Raw genomic sequence first — 22,889 nt, 5'->3', positions numbered from 1 at the left:
GAGGCACTTGCAAAGCCATAAAAGGCAATATGACCTGAAGAATTTGTTGAATTTTCACATGAACTTACCTGCTATTAATGAACTTGCTGTAGACAGTTAGAACTAGATCAAGTTAATTGGCTGCTGTATATCACCCTTCATGTTTAGGTGAATGGTCGAATCTTGGGGGGGTGGGGGGGGAAGCTAATGGGAAGTAAGGTGAATGAACATGCAGAATTAGTGTAACTAGGTACATGTTGCATTTTAAAAAATGCTCAATTAAGCATTTGGGGAGGTGCAACCAAAGGAGCAAACACTTAAAGTGGCGAAGTGGGATAGATTTTAGCCAAGCATACAACATGGACATGTGAGTTGAATGGCCTCTTGCTATCAGTTGAGCTAAGCCTTTTTCGTGGCAGGCTTATTGGGGGAGGTAGTAATTTTCATTTTGAATTTAATCATGTACTGTCTAGAATCTATAAATTCCCTTGCTTTATTTTGATCTCTGAAATGATAGTTCATGTGTAAGTGACCAGCAGCCCATAATCAACAGAACACCAGAATGTGAATTGAATTGCTGTCACAAACAGATTATTTCAGGAACTGTCATGCAGGCTGCAATTAAGTTAATCACGTTGAAAAGTTTCTGTCCTAAACCAGGCTGTAACCTTTGGTTTGGTTTGGTTTACAATCTGTGTTCTGCAAGAACTCGATGAAAGGTGCATAAAATCCTTACCACATCCTGCTTTCACATAAAGACAAAGTTTTTAAAATTCTTTAAACCCTGCCACATAGTTGTTAGTACTGCTGCTTCGGAAGAGTTAATATCCTTTCATACAGCAACATACATACAGCTCCATGAAGCCTGAAGTAAGAGGGGCCACAAATAGTGGTCTTAACTATTTACAGGCAGCAAATGTATTAACTGGCTGAAAAGGTGGGATTAAAATTAAAAGTTGCTACCTTTTTTTCCTCCCAAATTCATCTTTGTTTACTATCATCAGACTACAGAATCAACCAGTTGAAACACATTTCTATGGACCACAGTGCGCACGCATATCACATACTGTAGGATCCCCATTATCCAGCACCTATGGAGATTGCATATGTCAGATATGTGAATTTTCTGGTTGACCGAGACTCACTCTTCCAATACCTAACTAATTGACCTTCAAGGGGATGAGTCAATGTACAGGATGGAGATTGAAAACTTGGCTGAATGATGCATCAACAACAATTTTGCACTCAATGTCACCAAAAATAAGGAGCTGATTGCTGACTTCAGGAAAGGAAAACCAGAGGTATCCAATCCAGTGATTGTTGGGGGAATCAGAGTTGGAGAAGATGAGCAAATAAAGGTTCTTGGGAGACACTAACTCGGAGGATCTTTCCTGGATCCAACACACCAATGGCATTGTGAAGAAAGCACGTTAGTGACTCTACTTCCTCAGGAGTTTGCAGAGGTTTGGTATGACATCAGAAACCCTGGCAAATTTCAACAGATGTGTGGTGAAAAGTGTGCTGACCGACAGCATCGTGGTCTGATATGGGAATATGAATACCCCTGACCATAAAGCCCTCCAAAAGGTAGTGGACACAGCCCAGGACATTACAGGCAAAACCCTCCCCACTACTGAGTACATCTACAGGGAACGCTGATGTCAGAGGGCAGCAGCAATAATCAAAGCATCACCTAGCACATGATCTGTCCACACTGCTGCCTTCAGGAAAAAGGTATAAGTGCCACTAGACTCACACCACCAGGTTTAGAAACAGCTGACTCCTCAACAACAAACTCAATCGGGGACTAATTTAAGGACTCTTACTTGTGCACTTTATTGATTTTCTTTGCTCTCCCTGTGTTCCACAGTCAGTTTGTTTACATTCATTATCTGTTTACAGTTCTTTTGATTGTTACATGTTCATGCTGTTTTTGCACTACCAATTTGTGGTAATTCTGCCGCACCCACAGGAAAAAGGAAACTCAGGGTTGTATGTGGTGTCACACATGTATTCTGACAATAAATCTGAATTTGAAAAAAAATCAGTCTTGTCACCTTTAATTATATTAAGTTCACTTTAATCAGGTAATTCCCATATCTTACAAAATTTAAGTCATTGGAACAGTTTTGCTAGCCGCTATGCTAACCATGCTGCCATCATAATGAACTCACTCCCCCATATTTACAGATAAGGCTTTATTAATACTAATAAAAATAAAAACTCTAACTAGTTAGACATAGGGAAGTCTCAACACCACTGCCATCTTTCCCCTCCCCCTGCATAGCCTATCCCCAACCCATCAGCTCTATCTCAAGTCCTCATGCTGAAAATCTAGCTCACCTCCATGCAGGTGTCACAGTCAGGCCCTCAGCGCACCTTCCTCATGCTGAAAATCTAGCTCACCTCCATGCACGTGTCACAGTCAGGCCTTCAGTGCACCTTCCTCATGCTGACAACCTGATTCATCTCCACACCAGTGTCCTGATCAGGCCCTTGGAGCACCTTCCCAGAGCTGACAATCTGGCTCACCTGCACGCAAGAGGTGACAACAAAAAGAATGTGCACAAATTGAGGGGCATAGATCAGCAGGGCAAACCTGTGCATGTCCAATGAAGTCTCAGCGCTCTCCTGAAGGGTCCATCCACCCAATCTTATTTATTTGAAATCTATTTATTTATTTTCTCAATTGTTTTTGCCGATTGTCTAATTTTCCTGTTGAATCAATTCCAGATAATGTGGATTCAACTGTATATGTATAAGATGTATATGAAGATGTGTTCTAAATGGGGCTCTTCAAGAACCAGAGAGAGATTGCAATTTGGAAGACTGTGGTTGATTTTCATTATGGAACCCAGGTGTGAGACTGTGTGGTGCGCTGTTAGAATGTATGCCCAGTCAGTGTTGTCCTGGGTTGGAGGGTGGCAGGGTGTGGTGGGTGCTCCTGCTGGTGCCAGGTCCCTGGCTGAGACGGTGTCCTCCTTGCCACTGCAGAAACTAATGTAGGTGTAGTTATGGTTTGCATGAAGGAGGGAAACCTGCTCCACCAGGGCTTCGGCCTTATGTGCAGAAGCACCGGATCCGGGGACGTGAGCCATGCTGGGAGTGACATTCCAGTCGCCGACCTCCTGGGGAATGAGAACAGACGTTCATGAGGGGTCTCTTTGGTAGCTGTGCACAACAGTGACCGAATGGCATGGAGCACCTCGGGCAGGGCATCCTGCCAGTACTCAACGGCCCACCCTTTTGACCTGAGAGCCAGGAGGACTGCCTTCCAGACCACCCAATTCTAGCATTCCACTTGCCCGTTGCCTCTCGGGTTATAGCTTGTCGTGCGACTGGTCACGATGCCCCTCGCCGTCAGGTACTGGGGCAGCTCATCGCTCATGAAACTAGACCCCCGGTCGCTGTGGATGAAGGTGGAGTAGCCAAACATGGTGAAAATCTGCCCCAATGCCCTGATGACAGTGGCCATGGAGGTGTCCGGACAAGGGATGGCGAAAGGGAAATGTGAGTACTCGTTCACTACCGTGAGGAAGTAGACGTTTCAGTTCGTGGAAGGCAGGAGCCATTTAAAGTCCACGCTGAGGCCGAGTAGCCTTTACAACGTGGGCCTGGGGTGGGGGGTGGAAGAAGCGGGGTTTATACTCCGCACAGACCTGACAGACCTTGGTCATGTCCCTGATGTCCCTGATGGTGCACGGCAGATTTCGGGACTTAACGATATGGTACAACTGTGTGACGCCCGGATGGCAGAGGGACTCATGCAATGCCTGCAATCTGTCATCATGCATAGACGCGCAGGTGCGAGAGAGGGCATCAGGGCAGTCGTTAAACTTCCCGGGGCGGTACTGGATGTCGTAGCTGTGGGTTGCCAGCTCGACTCTCCAGCACAGGATCTTGTCGTTCTTGATCTTGCTCTTGTGGGTAGTGTTAAACATGAATGCCATGGCCCGCTGGTCCATGAGGAGCGTGAATATCCTACCGGACAGGTAGTGGCGCCAGTGGTGGACCGCTTCCACAATCACCTGGGCCTCCTTTTCAATGGTGGGGTGCCCTACCTTGGAGCCGTGAAGGGTCCTGGAGAAGAAGGCAACGGGGCGCCCCCCCCTTGGTTGAGGGTAGCAGCGAGGGCCACCTTGGAGGCATCGCTCTCCACCTGGAAGGGGGAGTCCTCATCCACAGCCTGCATCGTGGTGTCCGCGATGTCTTGCCTGATGCGGGTGAAGGCTGCCTGGACCTCAAGTGGGAGGGGAAAAGTTGTGGCTTGGGCCAGTGGGTGGACCTTGTCCGAGAAGCGAGGGACCCACGGTGAGTAATAAGAGAACAGGCCCAGCCACCTGCAGAGGGCCTTTGGTGTGGGGGGAAGGGTAACTCAATTAATGGGCACATCCTTTCCAGATCTGGGCCGACGACTCCATGGGCCACGATGTACCTCAGGATGGTGGGGTGAGTGGTGCTGAACATACACTTCTCCTTGTTGTAAGTGAGGTTCAGCTCCGCGGCCATCTGGAGGAATTTTTCCAGGTTAGCATCATGGTCCTGCTGGTCACAGCCGCAGATAGTGACGTTATTCAGATATGGGAATGTCGCCTTCAGCTTGTGCCGGTCTACCATGTGATCCATCTCCCGCTGGAAGACGGAGACCCCATTTGTGATCCCAAAAGGAACCTAGTGAAACTGGTACAGGCGCCCGTCTGCCTCAAAGGCGGTGTAGGAGTTGTCCTTCGGGTGGATAGGGATTTGGTGATATGCTGACTTCAGGTCAATTGTGGAGAAAACCCAGTAGCGGGATATCTCATTGACCATGTCGGCGATCCTCGGCAGGGGGTAGGCATCTAGCTGGGTGTACCGATTAATGTTCTGGCTGTAATCCACGGCCATACTTGGCTTACTTCCCCTTTTCACCACCAGGACTTGGGCTCTCCAATGCCTTCCGCCAGAAGTCGCTGCACCTCCGCCTTGATGAAGTCCCTGTGTGCAGTGCAATAGCGCCTACTTCTGGCGGGAATCAGCTTGCAGCCTAGTGCAAGATGTGGAAAAAGTGCTGGTGGGGTGATGCGCAGTGTGGAGAGGCTGCAGGGTGGCCGGGGCTGGTAGGTTGGCGTGCTGTGCAATGTGAGTGGAGGTTGGGGCCCCCCCCAAAGGCAAGGGTGACACTCTGCAGGTGGCACTGCAAATCCAGGCCCAGGAGGAGTGGTGCGCAGAGTTTGGGCATGACCAGGAGCCTGAATCCTGTGTCAGTCTCCCCTCCCACCGTTATATTGACTGAGCAGTGCCCGAGGGTACCAACAGTCTTATCCTTGTTTGCAAGGGCGTTCAAGCAGTTGGTAGGGTGGACCTTTAACCTTAGGGAGTGGGCCACGCTCAGGTAAATGAAGCTCTCGGTGCTACCACTGTCCAACAGGCACTTTGTTACCTGCCCGTTGACTTGCACGTCCATCATCGAGTGCCCGAGATCATGGGGGAATGTCACTGGTTAGCGTAGTGGCGGCTAGGAACGTCTCAGAGACAGAGTCGTCACTATCCAAAGGGATGGGGAGCGTCGATAGGGCAGCCTGGTCATCGCTCATGTTGACCACGTCTACATCGGTTGTGAGATGCAGCGTGTTGTAGCCGATGGCCTCCAGAGGCATGGGGAGCATCAGTAGTGTGGCCTGGTCATCGCCCATGTTGACCACGTTGTTCTCAATCTCGTCGGGGGCCCTCCGTGTCGGGCGCTGCCTGGCCCAAGATGGTGGCGGCACATTGGGGGCTGCTGCGTGGCTGGCCTCCTTCCTCAGCCATGTCCGCTGAACCGGGAGAAGTGACATCATCATGCCCAGCGGCAGTGACGTCACTACATCAGCCAGAAATGACGTCACACCATGAGCCAGAAGTGACATCACCGTAGTTCTCAGTGAGCAGCGCTGGCGAGAGCGGGGATGGTGCAGATGCTCGTGGCACATGCTGTGATGGTCGCTGGTGGGGCTGGATGTTGTGCGGTCGAAGTCGGGGAAGGAGGAAGTCATCATCGGGACAATGGCGCCGCCCAGCACACACACATGGGGGGGGGGTCTGCAGGGGAGGTAGGGAGGTCATAGAGGGCTGCTGAGCTGCCGGCAGGTTTAGAGAGGTACACTTTTGCAAAGTGGCCTTTCTTGCTGTATCCAGAACAATACTGGTTCCTAGCTGGACAGTTTGGGCGCGATAGTCAATCTGACCCACACCAGGGCCCACAGTACTTACAGAGGCGCCGGGCGCCTGCTGCAGCGACGTTCTCCTCCCCAGCTCAGCCTGGGGCTGCAGCTGCAGTGTGAGCGGGCCACGAGGGAACCTGGGGGAACCTGGAATCGAAGGCTTCGACGTGCCAGGCTGCTGCTTCCAGGGTTTGGACCACTTCCACAGTCCTGGTTAGGGCATAGATGTTGTCTTCCAGCAGCTTCTGCTGTATGGCCCACAAGCATAGCCCTCGGACAAAGGAGTCCCGGATCAGCCTCTTGACCTCCTCTACACCTATCCTGGGTTCAGCCAGACATGGTCGGGCCAACTCTCGCAAGTGACCCGGGTAAGACTTAGCCGTCTCCCCAGGTTGCTGGGCTCGGGTGTTGAGGAGGTACCTTGCACAGACCACATTCATGGGGGGCTTGTACAAGTTCTCGAAAGTGTCCATTGCGCTCTTGTACGTGTAGCAGCCTTTGTTTACCTGGAAGGCGTGGGGACCCAGCTTTGACCGGAATAGGACCAACCTCTTCCGATCGGAATCCAGGATATCGCCCTCATGTACCTCGATGATTGCCTTGACTGCGTGCTGCCAGATCTTAGTTTTGTTGTAGATGAGTTGTTGTCTAATTAACTACGAGGTGGATGACAGCACCAGACCAAGTAACAGATAGATAATGCCCTAGAATCTGCAGTTAAGTCGAAATCAGAGATCACAATAACCAGAATTACGACAGACCATAAAATGCACAATCTTAAATACTTGAGATTTAGAATGACCACATGCAGAAAACAATTTTACATATTGTTGTTACATGCCCAGAGGGTCCAAAAACCGAGCAGCAATAGATATTCACCATAACAAATGGTTATTTAAACAAAAGTTGCTTTTAATTATCTTTAAACATGAAAAGAGGATCAAACTTTAACTTATTACTATTAACTTAACTAACATAACTTGACCCCCTTCTAATTCCAAGCGCACGTGTATGAAATGTGTATGTAAGTTCAGAAAAGTTATTTGATTCACAGTCCAATCTCACTTCTCATTCCTCCAAGTTCACTGGTTGCAGGCAATTCTTATACTGTGCATAAAATTTAACATTTATGAAGTTCACCAGGCTTTGGAGCTTGAAAGGTAAATGGTTACTGCTCAGGAAGGTTCTTGTTGGTTTCAGAGAGAGATTTGTTGTTCGCTGGACACCCACAACTGATTCCTTGTAACCAGCCACTTCAGTGTCTTGCCGAAGAAATTTGTCCCATCAGGGTTTTCCAGATGATAACCTCTTTCTTTCAGGTCACCACAGAGTTCCTTTTTATTTCCTTTATTTCAAGTGAAACATTAGGCAGCCAATCCCCCTCCTCTTGCATGAACCACAAGGGCTTTGACCAAGCTGAACTAAGCACTCACAACCCATCTTCCAAATGGGATTTTCCACAAGCTTGCCAGCTTGTCCTGTTCCAGTCCCAGCTGCTGCTGCTGACTGTAAAACTGCAGAACTGAATTCTCTCTCTCTCTCACACACACACACACACAAAGCCTGTTTTACTCTCTCTGCTTGCAAAACCACCTGACCCTCTTAGATAGCAAGTTCCACTCCAGACAGACTGCAGATCTGTTTCATCTGTTGCCCTTTTGTAAACAACAATCCATTAGTGAAGTCACTTGGGCACTCTCCAAAGATTTTGCAAAGGTTTTTGGCGCTGGCCTGCCTAGCATGAGCAGAGCTCCAGTATTTTAAATAAGATCTGTTTTAAAGCATTTGTAAGTGACCTACACTAAAAAGCCTGTCCCAATTTATCTCCCTAACACATATCTATATACAATACAAACACAACATAATCTGTCACATTGTTCAAATAAACTTTTTTCTGCTCCACTTATTTTAAGAAACCCCAATTACTGAACTTTTCTTTTTGAAGTCACCCTGAACAGCTGTTCATAATTGATTTTCACCAATGTTACATGGAAAATATTCCAATCTGAGCACATCTGAGTACACATGGGATTAGTACAGATGGACACGATGTTCAGGATCAATAATGGGTCAAAGGACCTTGTTCCATGATGCATACTATGATATGATGTGAGAGAACCATGCAATTCATTGAAAACCATCCACCAACAACTCCTTTCCACAAGGAACATGTTGTCAACTTTAAGAATGGTATCTGCCACAAGTGTACTTTGAAAGCTATTTAATATGGTATGTATAAGATAATGCTTCAGAAATATAATCAACCAAAGTAACAATACTTGACCTGGAAGAGAGAATAATCTCTAGGGAAAGAAGTGGGAAATGGGATTGATAGGATTTCACTGGGCTGGTTGAATGGGCTAAATGGCCACCTATGGTGCTAGAAAACAGAACCATAGAACATTACAGACAAAAGTAGGCCTCTTCAGCCCTTCTAGTTGGTGCTGAACCATTTTTTTGGCATAGTCCCACTGATCTGTACCCAGTCCATAGCTCTCCATACATCTCCCATCCATATGCCTGTCCAGATTCTTCTTGAATCTTAAAATTGAGCCTGCATTCACCAGTTCAGCTCGCAGTTCATTCCACACTCCCATCATTCTCCGTGTGAAGAAGTTCCCCCTGAGCTTTTCCTCTTTCACCTTTAACCCATGCCCCCTGGTTTATATCTTACCTATCCTCAGTGGAAAAAGTCTACTTATATTTCCTCTGTTTATCCACCTCATAATTTTAATTACCTCTACCAAATCTCCCCTCATTTTTCTAAACTCCATGGAATAAAGTCTTAACCTGTTTAACATTTCCCTGTTACTCAGTTCCTGAATTCCAGGCAACATGCTAGTAAATCTTCTCTGCATTCTTTCTATCTTATTGATATCTTTCCTGTAGTTAGGTGATCAAATCTGCACATGATACTACAAATTTGGCCTCACTAATGTCTTATAAAACTTTACCAAAATATCTCAATTAATTCCTATGCTTTGATTTATGAAGGCCAACGTGGCAAAATCTCTCTTTACAACCCTATCCACCTGTGACACCACTTTCAAAGACCTTACTATAGTCCGTAGTAGACAATATCCACAACCTTTCCTTCATCAACTTTCCTGGTAACATCCTCGAAAAACTATCAGAAGGAAAGTACATGAATTATAATGTATCAAAATATATTAAATATGTGTGCAGACACCTTCACATTAACCTTGAGATATTATGGAGCAGATTTTGGAAACATGTCTTTGTGCCTCTGCAATACACAAACATGCTGGAGAAACTCAGCAGATCATATAACATCCATAGGAAGTAAAGGGTTTCATGCATGGGTACATTGTCAGGAATCTGAAAAAATAGGTAGACCTGAATAAAATGTTGAGGGGAGGGAGGAGGTGGAGGGGAGGGAGGAAGAAACAAGAGGAGGAGCACAGGCTATCAAGCAAGTGGACAGTGGACAATATTGTGCCACTTACAGCAAACAATAGTGGACCAGGGACTTCACTACTGGCTCAAGTGAAGGCTGCTGCACCATTAAGCTTTCACCCCACTGGATCCTTCTTGGAAGATATGTTACCTTAAAGGGAAAGGAGGTGTTGATTGATAGTTTTTAATGAATGGTATGATTCTTTTACATAGTATCATCAAGGTCATTGCCTGTGATTTCAGTAGGTCTGTAAACAGATAATTATTGAACCATAGAATTGTACAAAACAATAACATGCCCTTACATTCCATCGCAGCTACACCAACTGTGAAATCTAACTATGCTAATCCTGTTTGCCTATATTAAGCCCACATCCCTCTATCTCTTTACTTTCCAAATGTCTTTTAAACATTATAATTTTATCTGCCTCCACCTTCTCCTCTGATATTCAATCCTGATATTCAGCACCCTCTGTGTGTAAAACTTACCCCTTAAGTCCTTACATTTCTCCTGTCTCAATTTAAACCAGTGCCCATTAGATCTAGACTCTTGTACCCTTGGAAAAATATTCTGACTACCTATCCTATCAATGCCCCTGATAGTTTTATAAATTTCTGCAGGTCTCTCCTCAGGCTCCAAAGTTTCAGTAAAAATAAATCCACCCTATCAAATCTCTCTTTATAACCATAGCTCTCTATTCGAGGCAATATCCTGGTGAATCTCTACTTCCTTCTCTCTATTGCTACCACAAACTTCCCGTTGTGTGGTAACGAGAACCATATGCAATATTCCATTCCAGGCAATATCCTGGTGAATTTCTACTTCCATCTCTCTATTGCTACCACAAACTTCCCATTGTGTGGTAATGAGAACCATATGCAATACTCCATTCCAGGCAATATCCTGGTGAATCTCTACTTCCTTCTCTCTATTGCTACCACAAACTTCCCGTTGTGTGGTAACGAGAACCATATGCAATATTCCATTCCAGGCAATATCCTGGTGAATTTCTACTTCCATCTCTCTATTGCTACCACAAACTTCCCGTTGTGTGGTAATGAGAACCATATGCAATACTCCATTCCAGGCAATATCCTGGTGAATCTCTACTTCCTTCTCTTTATTGCTACCACAAACTTCCTGTTGTGTGGTAACGAGAACCATATGCAATACTCATCAATCTGTCGTACAACTGCAACATGGCATCCAAAACATAGACATTAATTGGAAAATAAATTCATTTCCCTTTTGTATATTTTAAAGGTGTCATTAATAGCATTTTCAAGGTGATGAGATAAATAATATTAAAGCCAAGAATCTAGCTACAATTAGAAACTCATGCTCCTGTACCAGAGTTTAAAAGATCTTAAATTTCTAAGGTTGTAATTGATTCTGGAAGATCCCAATCGGCTATTAAAATGTTTTGGAAAAGAATTGTAGTTGATGGGCAACTTCCATAATAATTACCAATTCAGTGAAACTGATCTGTTACTGGGATTAAAATGGTCTGTATTCGTCAATCAGTGTGCATTGTGGAATCAGTTGGCAACACACAGGAAAAACTGAAGTTTTATATTGGCAGCCACTATTCAACACAGCCATGTTTAATTAGCCAAGATCCACACCTTGCCAGATTAAAGGAGATCCGCTCAGCTACTCAATGTACAGTGAACATAACACAGGGGATGGCAGGCTTTGTATCCATACCAAATGAAAATACTGCTGTCTATACTTTGTGAGTCATAGATAGTGAAGTAGCCTATGGAGAAGATGCAGCACATGAGGATGTGCAAGCACTCATATGATTGAGGTTTCCACTAATTAGTCATCGGAGTTTCAGAAGCTGAGCTGTGCTGGAGGATTTAGATGTGTTCATCAAAAGGTCAAACAATTTCAAGATCAAACATTTTTGGCACAGAACTTAAAATCTTCATTTTCACCTTGCTTGCTTGTCCTGACTGCTCTAACCTACTTTCTAACCAATCAAGTGTGCAAAGCCACCTCTCACCTTGAAAATTCAGGCTGGCTTCAGTGACATTTTAATTTTCAGATCATTGACAAGTTATCAGTGCTGACTTTTTATTAATTTTTTTATTTTTCACACTATAAACCATATTGACCAAGATACATACAGACATTTTTCTTCTTAAATATATAGTGTCGTTTTCTCCCCCTTTTCCCCCTCCCTTCTCTCCCTCCCTCACCCCCTTCCCCATTTATTTAAAGTTCAATCTATAAGATACATTAAACCCGTTAAACAATGTTGTCACTTAATAAAAATAAACAAGACATTTTACTGAGTTCTTTTCGTTATCTTCTCCTTCTGTCATTTTAGGTGGTGGAAGTCCACGGTAGGATTTCTCTATTGTGTTTCATGTATGGCTCCCATATTTGTTTGAATATTGTAATGTTATTTCTTAAATTATATGTTATTTTTTCTAATAGAATACATTTATTCATTTCTATATACCATTGTTGTATTCTCAAGTTGTCTTCTAATTTCCAGGTTGACATAATACATTTTTTTGCTACAGCTAGGGCTATCATAACAAATCTTTTTTGTGCTCCATCCAAATCAAGTCCAAATTCTTTGTTTCTTATATTACTTAGGAGGAAGATCTCTGGGTTTTTTGGTATATTGCTTTTTGTGATTTTATTTAATATCTGGTTTAGATCTTCCCAAAATTTTTTCACTTTCTCACATGTCCAAATTGCATGAATTGTTGTTCCCATTTCCTTTTTACAGCGAAAACATCTGTCTGATACTGTTGGGTCCCATTTATTTAACTTTTGAGGTGTGATATATAGCCTGTGTATCCAGTTATATTGTATCATGCGTAACCTCGTGTTTATTGTATTTCTCATAGTTCTGGAGCATAGCTTCTCCCATGTTTCATTCTTTATCTTTATGTTTAGATCTTGTTCCCATTTTTGTTTAGGTTTACTGTTTGTTTCCTCGTTCTCCTTTTCTTGCAGTTTGATGTACATGTTTGTTATAAATTTCATTGTGTCTATAATCACATATTCAAAATTTCTTCCTTCTGGTAACCTCAGACTGTTTCCCAATTTGTCCTTCAAAGTAGGTTTTCAGTTGGTAGTATGCAAACATTGTATCATGAGTTATATTATATTTATCCTTCATTTGTTCAAAGGATAATAATTTATTTCCCGAAAAACAATTTTCTATTCTTTTGATCCCTTTTCTCTCCCATTCTCTAAAGGAAGGGTTATCTATTGTGAAAGGGATTAGCTGATTTTGCATCAATATTAGTTTTGGTAGTTGGTAATTTGTATTATTCCTTTCTACATGAATCTTCTTCCAAATGTTGAGCAGATGATGCAATACCGGTGAATTCCTACGTTGCACCAATTTTTCATCCTATTTATATAGTATATGTTCAGTTATCTTCTCCCCTATTTTATCTAGTTCTAATCTGGTCCAATCTGGTTTTTCCCTTGTTTGATAAAAATCTGATAGGTATCTTAATTGTGCGGCTCTATAATAATTCTTAAAGTTTGGTAGTTGTAAGCCTCCTTGTTGGTACCATTCTGTTAATTTATCTAGTGCTATCCTCGGTTTCCCCCCTTTCCATAAGAATTTCCTTATTATTTTCTTTAACTCCTTGAAGAATTTCTCTGTTAGGTATATTGGTAATGACTGAAATAGGTATTGTATCCTTGGGAAAATATTCATTTTAATACAGTTTATCCTTCCTATCAGCGTTAGTGGTAAGTCTTTCCAATGCTCTAAGTCGTCTTGCAATTTTTTCATTAATGGATGGTAATTTAGTTTATATAGATGGCCGAGGTTTTTATTTAGTTGTATACCTTGGTATCGCATTGCTTGTGTTTGCCATCTAAATGGCGATTCTTTCTTAAACTTTGTGAAATCCGCATTATTCATTGGCATTGCTTCACTTTTATTTGCGTTGATCTTGTACCCCGATACTTCTCCATATTCCTACGTAATTTTTTTATTGATATTTCTGGTTCTGTTAAGTATATTATAACGTCATCTGCAAATAGACTGATTTTATATTCCTTCTCTTTTATTTTTATCCCTCTTATTTTATTTTCTGTTCTTATCAGTTCTGCTAGTGGTTCTATAGCTAACGTGAACAGTGAGGGAGATAGTGGACATCCCTGCCTTGTTGATCTGCTTAAGTTAAATTGTTTTGATATATATCCATTTACTGTCACTTTCGCCAATGGCCCCTTATATAATGCTTTAATCCAATTAATATATTTCTCTGGTAGGCTGAATTTTTGTAGTACTTTGAATAAATAATTCCATTCTACTCTGTCAAAGGCCTTCTCTGCGTCTAAAGCAACCGCTACTGTTGGAGTTTTATTTCCTTCTACTGCATGAATTAAGTTAATAAATTTACAGATATTGTCTGTTGTTCGTCTTTTTTTAATAAATCCAGTTTGGTCTAGATTTACTATTTTTGGAACATAGTCGGCCAATCTGTTTGCTAATAGTTTAGCTATTATCTTATAATCTGTGTTAAGTAGAGATATTGGTCTATATGACGCTGGTGCGAGTGGATCCTTCCCTGTCTTTGGTATTACTGTAATTATTGCTGTTTTGCATGAATCTGGTATGCTTTGTGTTTTATCAATCTGGTTGATTACTTCCAGGAGGGGAGGAATTAATAAGTCTTTATATGTTTTATAGAATTCTATTGGGAATCCATCCTCTCCTGGTGTTTTATTGTTCGGTAGTTTTTTTTAATATCTCCTGTAATTCTTCTATTTCAAATGGTTTTATTAATTTATTTTGCTCCTCTGTTTGTAATTTTGGTAGTTCAATTTTAGTTAGAAATTCATCTATTTTGTCTTCTTTCCCTTCATTTTCAGTTTGATATAGTTGCTCATAGAATCCCCTGAAGTTTTCATTGATCTCCGTTGGATTATATGTAATTTGTTTGTCCTTTTTCCTTAATGCCAATACCATTCTTTTAGTTTGTTCTGTCTTAAGCTGCGACGCTAGAATTTTGTGCGTTTTTTTCTCCTAGCTCATAATATTTCTGTTTTGTCTTCATTATGTTCTTCTCCACCTTATATGTTTGTAGTGTTTCATATTTTATTTTTTTATCTGCCAATTCTCTTCTTTTAGTTGTATCTTCCTTTATTGCTAATTCTTTTTCTATATTTGTTATTTCCCTTTCCAACTGTTCTGTTTCCCGATTGTAGTCCTTCATCTTAGTTACATAACTTATTATTTGCCCTCTGATGGACGCTTTCATTGCGTTCCATAGTATAAACTTATCTTTCACTGATTCCGTATTTATTTCAAAGTACATTTTAATTTGTCGTTCAATTAATTTTGGAATGAAGTAGCATGGAGTTTAATCTCCATCTATACATTCTTGGTGGGATGTCCTCTAGCTCTATTGCCAATAACAGAGGTGAGTGGTCCGATAATAGTCTAGCTTTATATTCCATTTTCCTAACTCTCCCTTGGATGTGGGCTGATAACAGGAATAGGTCTATCCTTGAGTATGTTTTATGTCTACCCGAATAATATGAATATTCCTTTTTCTTTGGGTGTTGTTTCCTCCATATATCCAAAAGTTGCATTTCTTGCATTGATTTAATTATAAATTTGGTTACTTTGTTCTTTCTGTTAGTTTTTTTTCCAGTTTTATCCATGTTTGAGTCCAAATTAAGGTTAAAATCTCCTCCTATTAGTATGTTCCCTTGCGTATCTGCTATCTTCAAAAAGATATCTTGCATAAATTTTTGATCTTCTTCATTAGGTGAATATACATTGAGTAAATTCCAAAATTCTGAATATATCTGACATTTTATCATTACATATCTCCCTGCTGCATCTATTATTTCCTCTTCTATTTTGATTGGTACATTTTTATTGATTAATATAGCTACTCCTCTGGCTTTTGAATTATATGATGCTGCTGTTACATGTCCTATCAAATCTCTCTTTAATTTCTTGTGTTCTACTTCAGTTAGATGTGTTTCTTGTACGAATGCTATATCAATTTTTTCTTTTTTCAGTAAATTTAACAGTTTCTTCCTTTTGATTTGGTTATGTATTCCATTAATATTTAAAGTCATATAGTTCAACATAGTCATTTCATACTTTGTTTATCTTTCCTTTCCATATCCTCATCACCACCTTCCCTTCTTATCCATTTCTGTTTTCTCTTTTTGAACACATTATAAGACAACATTTCTAAAACATAAAATATTTCCTCTATTCTCATATCTAAAATTCCTTTAACCCCAATAGTCCCTCCCCTTTCTGAGTTGCCCTTTGTCCCTTGTCGGGCAACCACATCTCCCCTCTCCATTTGGATTTGCCAATCTGCTCACAAGCGTCAACTGATTTCACAGTGACTGTTATTTTTCCCCACCCAGCCCCCCCAGAAAAGATTTTAATCTTCATATATAACAAAGGTCACTCTCTTAATTTCCTCCTTACTTCCTTTCTTCCCTTTCTTTCCCTTCTTAGTTCTTACCTATACTCTATTTTTTATATATACACATATATATACCTACATACACACATATACATATAGTTTGTTGTCATTTTTGTTCTTGTTACATCTCTTCATCTCTCTGTCTGTTTTGTAGTTGTTCTGCAAATTTTCGTGCTTCTTCTGGATTCGAGAATAGTTTGCTTTGCTGCCTCGGAATAACTATTTTAAGTACCGCTGGGTATTTTAACATAAATTTATAACCTTTTTTCCATAGGGTCATTTTTGCTGCATTGAACTCCTTCCTCTTCTTCAGGAGTTCAAAACTTATATCTGGATATAAAAAAAATTTTTGACCCTTGTATTCCAGTGGTTTTTTGTCTTCTCTTATTTTTTTCATTGCCTTCTCCAATATATTTTCTCTTGTTGTGTATCTTAGGAATTTTACTAGAATGGATCTTGGTTTTTGTTGTGGTTGTGGTTTAGGGGCTAATGTTCTGTGTGCCCTTTCTATTTCCATTTCTTCCTATAATTCTGGTCTTCCTAGGACCCTGGGGATCCGTTCTTTTATAAATTCTTTCATATTTTTGCCTTCTTCATCTTCCTTAAGGCCCACTATCTTTATATTGTTTCTTCTATTATAATTTTCCATTATATCTATCTTCTGAGCTAACAGCTCCTGTGTTTCTTTAACTTTTTTATCAGATTCTTCTAATTTCTTTTTTAAGTCATCTACTTCCATTTCTATGGCTGTTTCTCGTTCTTCCACCTTGTCTACTCTTTTTCCTATTTCTGTCATGATCATCTCTAATCTATTCACTTTTTCTTCTGTACTTTTTATTCATCTTTTTATTTCACTGAATTCTTGTGACTGCCATTCTTTTACTGTTTCCATTTTAAAAAATATATATATCCATGTACTTGCCCTTCCCTTAATCTTCCATTTCTCTGTGTTCTTCCTCCTCTTCTTCTGAGTCCACTCCAGGATCTGTGTCCTTTACCTCTGTCCCTTTTGGTTTTCTTGTTGGGTTATTTGTTTTATTTTGTTGGGTATTTTTGGTCTTCTTATTTTTATTAGAAGTGTCTTGGTGTTGGTCTTCTTCCTCTGGGTTGGTCAACTGTTGTTTCTTTGATTTCTTATTTTTATTCTCTTCCTTCTTGTTCTCATTATTTTCTATGTTTTCCTGTTGAGAGTCTTGCTGTTGTGTTGTTGTTGTCTGTTTCAGCTGTGGAGATCTACTCCTCAGCTGGTCCCCCCTCCCGTCAGTGTTATTTTTGTCTTGCACATCACTTTTGTTTGGCTCCGTGAGCTATTTTTGTAGTCCCAAGTTCGGGGCTTCCACTGACCTCAGGGAGCGGGCTTCTCTCTCCACGGCGGGCCTCCTCGTACCGGTAAGGCTTTCACCTTCCTCCTCCGACATCCTTCCTTCTTCTTTTCTTCCCGTTGTTTTTGGTTTTTCTTTCTTCGCTTCCATTTTCTCCACACTTTTACTTTCACTTTGTTATGGTTTTTATGTTTGTGCCTTTGTTTTTCTCTATCTTTTTTTAATTTTTCTGGAGAGGGCTGGATTTCCCCAACCGACCACTATTCCATCATGTGACTCCCCCATCAGTGCTGACTTAAAGTCAAACCAGCCAGTCTATTCACATCTGGCACATCCTGAATAACAGTTATTGTGGCCAAGAGTGGTTATATTATGTAAAATATACAAATAGATTCTGAGATACAAGAGACTGCAAATCTTGAACTCTTGAGAGAGAAACTGAAGGAACTCTGTGGGTTGGGCAGCATCAGTAGGAGAAGGAAAAGAATTGTCAATGTTTTGGGTTGAACTTCATCAAGGGTGATCGTGGAGAAGAGAGATTGTCAGTTAAAGGAGGAGAGAGTGGGAGGGGTGAGCAGGGGATTAGAGAACCAGAGAGGGCTGAAGGCTGACTGACAGATGGGGAAGGCTGGGGTTGGGAGACAAGAGGCAGAAGTGATTGATAGGAGCCTGACAGTGAGCAGGAGAGAGAAGAGAAAAAAATGGGGCAAGAAGAGCCAGGGGAAGGTGAAGGTGGAAACGGCTGGTGAAAGGTGAAAAGTGGAAACAAAGGCTACTAATTCTGGAATCTGAATAGGTTTAGAAATCTGATGACAATCTTACACACAAATTGGAAGGTTGAGAGTTTAAGTCCCCACTCAGTACAAAGGGAGGGGGTGCGTTGCAATAGACCATAGACAATAGATGCAGTAATAGGCCATTCAGCTCTTTGAGCCAGCACCAACATTCACTCTGAGTACATCTACAATCAGTACCCCATTCCTGTCTTCTCCCATATCCCTCAACTCCACTATCTTTAAGAGCTCTATCTAACTCTTGATACACTAATAATAATACAAATGAATGGAGTTGCAGGACAACAAACTTTTAATACCATAAGACTTGGACCATGCTTCTGTTCTGGCCCAATCCCAGGACTCATACTTGGCTTAATTGCCTTTATTAGGGGATTCCAGAGGATGGAGTCACCGAAGGAAGGCAGGCCAGCCATAAATATGAACCAAACATATATACAGTACCAGTAACCAAGTAATAGTGTACAGTGAAGTATCACCACAATCTTTTCTTCAAAGCATCCAGAGAATTGGCCTCCATTGCCTTCTGAGGCAGAGCATTCCACACTTTTCTGGGTGAAAAGTTTTTCATCAACTCTGTTCTAAATGGCCTACCCCTTATTCTTAAACTATGGCCTCTGGTTCTGGACTCACCCAACATCGGGAACACATTTCTTGCCTCTAGTGTGTCCAATTCCCTTAATAATCTTATATGTTTCAATCAGACCCCCTCTCATCCTTCTAAATTCTAGTGAGTACAAGCCCAGTTGCTCCAAACTTTCAACATATGACAGTCACATCATCCAAGAAATTAACCTCGTGAATCTACGCTGGACTCCCTCAATAGCAAGAATTCTTTCCTCAAACTTGGAGGCCAAAACTGCACCCAATACTCCAGGTGTGGTCTTACCAGGAATGTTTAAGGACCTTTTTTTCTCCTATACTCAACTACCCTTGTTATGAATGCCAACATGCCATTAGCTTTCTTCACTGCCTGCTATACCTGCATGCTTACTTTCAGTGATTGATGTACAAGGACACCTAGATCTTGTTGTACTTCCCCTTTTGCTAACTTGACACCATTCAGATAGTAATCTGCCTTCCTCTTCTTGCCACCAAAGTGGGTAACCTCACATGTATCCACATTAAACTGCATCTGCCATGCAAATGCTCACTCACCCAATCTGTCCAAGTCACCCTGCATTCTTATAATATCCTCCACACATTTCACACTGACACCAAATTTTGTGTCATCTGCAAATTTGCGAATTTTACTTTTAATCCTTTCATCTAAATCATTGACATATATTGTAAATATATCTTGCAAGGTGACCATAGAAATTAGAGCCTGGGAAAAGGCAGTTTCTGCTCAAGTGCACTCCAACATTCAATAACACTACAGCTGATCCTCCATCTCAAAAACAGTTTCTCACCAGATCCACATACCCACTGATGCTCTCTGTCTCTCAGAACCCATTTGTTTCAGCTGAAAATATACTCAATGACTGACCATCCACAGGCCTCTGAAGTCAAGAGTTCCAGGAAGTTACAATCCTCTTCCACAAAGAACCTTTCCATCATTCTATGCAGGACTGGCCAATACTTTACCACATTTATCGATCCAGGGTTAATAAGATCTCTCATTCACTGCAGTGTGCCAGAAGATAGATGCAAAGGATTTGGTTTTATTTCAAAGAGAAACAAGAATCTTCTGCTCAATATTATATCCCTTGAACAACAGTAAAAAAATTGAATAGCTGGCCTTGGTCATAATGTATGAGGTTGTTGCATAACAGCTATTAATTAGTGAATGGGAAAAAGCTTTGAGAAGTGCTAACTTTGTGAGAGATTATATAAAACCACACACACTTCTTTCTGTCTTGGTTGATTGTGGGCAGAATTCAATTTTGATAAACTCACAGTGCAGTATGAGGGGAGCCTGGATAAGGGAAGGTTATGTGCCACAAAATTTCATGGATATAGGTTTACCAATGGCCCCACCATACACTTTGAATTTCTGAAGGAATCTACAACCTCATTACACTAGAAATTTGAAGACAGTGCTTACTTTCATATTTATCTGATATTCAAAAATAAGTATTAACCACTGTATTAATGTTTGATTCTTTTGCCAGTAAATAAAATTTCTACCAGCTTAAATGAAAATCAACACTTGTCTCTACTGATAATGATAATTGAGGATTTTGTCATAAACATTGTATTTTGTACAAATGCACTAAAGTTCTTCTTGGCTGTGGCCAAATGGGTATTTGTAAAAATATTTATAATTGTAAACTTAATTGAATTAAAAAATACAATACATACATAAATGTTTTGTCCATTATTTTGAGAATTAAATTGATAAGAAGAAATGAGGCTTCCTATTGGAGATGATAAGAACTGAAATCTGATGATCTTTTTACCTGAGATCTCACTTTCAAAATAATGGTGTAATACTTGAAACTGAATACAGTTTAAAAAAAAATGTAAAATAAATGCAAAACTGTTGAGAGTGCAATGTGCCCACAAATAATTAGGATTAAAAATTGCACCTCATAGGGTTTGTAAACCATTCACAATTTTTAAAATGTTTTAATTAATTTTCTGATTTAAAAATATAAGCTTTGATTTAGCTACAAAAGGCAAGATCTGCCCAAAATAAAGAATGTGACATTTCATCAGATTTTAATCCAGCTCTGTTGAATCTTAATGTTGACAGCCATAGACAGTTTTCATGTGATGTCAAACTTTTATGTGTAGAGTTTGTACATAATCATGTTATTATTAGCAAAATAATCTGTATACAGCACAAAATCATGTTCATTCATTTTATTCTGCTGAATGTAGCCAGAAAATAGATATGAGCTAACAAATCAAATGATGACCATATTGGAAATTAATATTTGGTCTTGAAAGTTATCACTCCAGATTAGTAGTATGTTAAATTAAACTTTCCAGTCGATAGGATTTTGCTGCTATTGTAGCGGGAGCTACACTGCTACTGAAAGAACACACAACCAGATGGGTTGAGCTCAGTGAACAGAAAACTGGTTTATTGTTGGCTGCCGGGCTAGACTTATACTCCCAGCCTGGACCTGGCTGAGAGCTGCGCTGGGGGGGGTGCCAACGTCACTCGGGCGTAACGTGGTCCTCCAGCGTGGGCTTCTGAGCCCGGTGCTGAGAAGAAGGGGAAACCCCCGACGGCGCCATTTTGGCCAGCTGCCCCGCCACATGGATTACAAGTGGGGCCGGTTTGCCTGCCTAGTGGCATGCTGCCACACAGCACCGCCCCCCCCACCCCCCAGAACCGGCACCAATGTCCTTTTTAGCTAGGCAGCCTCGATTCTTGGGCTGGGCCACAATCATTGGTTCGGTGAGGTCGAAGTGAGCTGGCTTCAGCCTGTCCACAGTAAACAGCTCCTGCCTGCCGCTGATGTCCAGCGTGAACGTAGACCCTGAACACTGGACAACCCTGTATGGCCCCTTGTAAGGTCTCTGCAGAGGCGCCATGGGTGGGCCCCGCCGAATAAAACCGTACTCTGCAGAGTGCAGCTCGCTGGCAATGTAAGATGGCCATGTGCCATGTCTGGGTGGCAGTGGGGTGCTAAGGAGTCCAAGTGGGCCCAGAGGTGGGGAAGTAGTTTGTGCGGCGATCGCTGGGGGGTGTGAGGCACGTTGATGAACTCACCGGGCAGTGCCAGCGGTGCACCATAGACCCGCTCAGCTGATGACACCTGCAGATCCTCCTTGGGCATGCAGCGGATGCCCAGGAGCACCCAAGGCAGTTCGTCCACCCAGTCGGGACCGCTGAATTGGACCATAAGTACTGATTTAAGGTGGCGGTGCAGACGCCGACCAGCCCATTGGCCTGCGGGTGATAGGCCGTGGGGCAGTATAGCTCTATCCCCAACCTGTTGACTAGCTGTGCCCAGAGTGCAGAGATGAACTGGGCACCCGATCGCTGGTGAGGTGATTCGAAATGTCGAACCGGGCGACCCAACCGTGCGACAGTGCTCGGGAGCAGGAGTCCTTGGAGCCATCTGGCATCGGGATCGCCTCTGGCCAATGAGTGGTGCAGCCTACCACCGTGAACAGGTAACGGTTGCCCCGAGAAACTGGTAAGGGCCTGACTATGTCCACGTGAATGTGGCTGAACCATTCCCGAATGTGTTCAAACTCTTGCATGGGCACCCTGGTATTCCTGTGCACCTTGGACATCTGGCAATGGATGCTTGTTCTGGCCCATCCTGCGATCTGCTTCTGCAGCCCATGCAATATGAACCGCTCTGCCACCATATGGACCATGGACCTGATGGACAGGTGCGAAAGGTCATGGATGTGATGGAAGACTTGCCTGCGCCACTGCTGGGGAACCACTGGCTGCAGGGTGCCCATGGAGACATCACACATGACGATGCCTTCGCCGGTAGGTCTCAGAACCGCAGGCCCGTGATGGCAGTCCTGAAGGCTTGCGTCTCCTCGTCGGACATCTGGTCCCAGGCAAGCTGGTCAAAGTCAAGGCCGGGTGTCAGCATGCAGATGGCCAGTTGTGAGAGTGCATCGGTGACCACATTGTCCTTCCCCGCCTTGCGCCAAATGTCGGTAGTAAACTCCGACACAAAGGAGAGGTGACGCTGCTGGAAGGCTGACCAGGGATCCTTTGCCATCGTGAGCGCCTGAGTGAGGGGTTTATGGTCAGTGAAGATGGTAAAAATCCTCCCCTCCAAGAAATAGTGGAAATGCCACACCGCCAAGTACATGCCCAGTAACTC

General features: G+C 42.4%; 1 protein-coding gene and 1 long non-coding RNA gene across 4 annotated transcripts in view; one reads left to right on the top strand and one right to left on the bottom strand.

Moving 5' to 3' along the window:
- LOC138760874 (uncharacterized) overlaps nucleotides 1–22,889 on the top strand; it is a 195,180-nt gene that overhangs the window by 45,255 nt on the left and 127,036 nt on the right. The window lies entirely within an intron of this gene.
- The window catches only part of ccr6a (chemokine (C-C motif) receptor 6a), a 62,609-nt gene that overhangs the window by 19,691 nt on the left and 20,029 nt on the right, over nucleotides 1–22,889 (bottom strand). The window lies entirely within an intron of this gene.

Source organism: Narcine bancroftii, chromosome 4 (assembly GCF_036971445.1).
Source record: "Narcine bancroftii isolate sNarBan1 chromosome 4, sNarBan1.hap1, whole genome shotgun sequence".
Classification (NCBI taxonomy): domain Eukaryota; kingdom Metazoa; phylum Chordata; class Chondrichthyes; order Torpediniformes; family Narcinidae; genus Narcine; species Narcine bancroftii.
The sequence above is the reverse complement of the archived record's forward strand: the minus strand, read 5'-3'. Positions and strand labels throughout refer to the sequence as shown.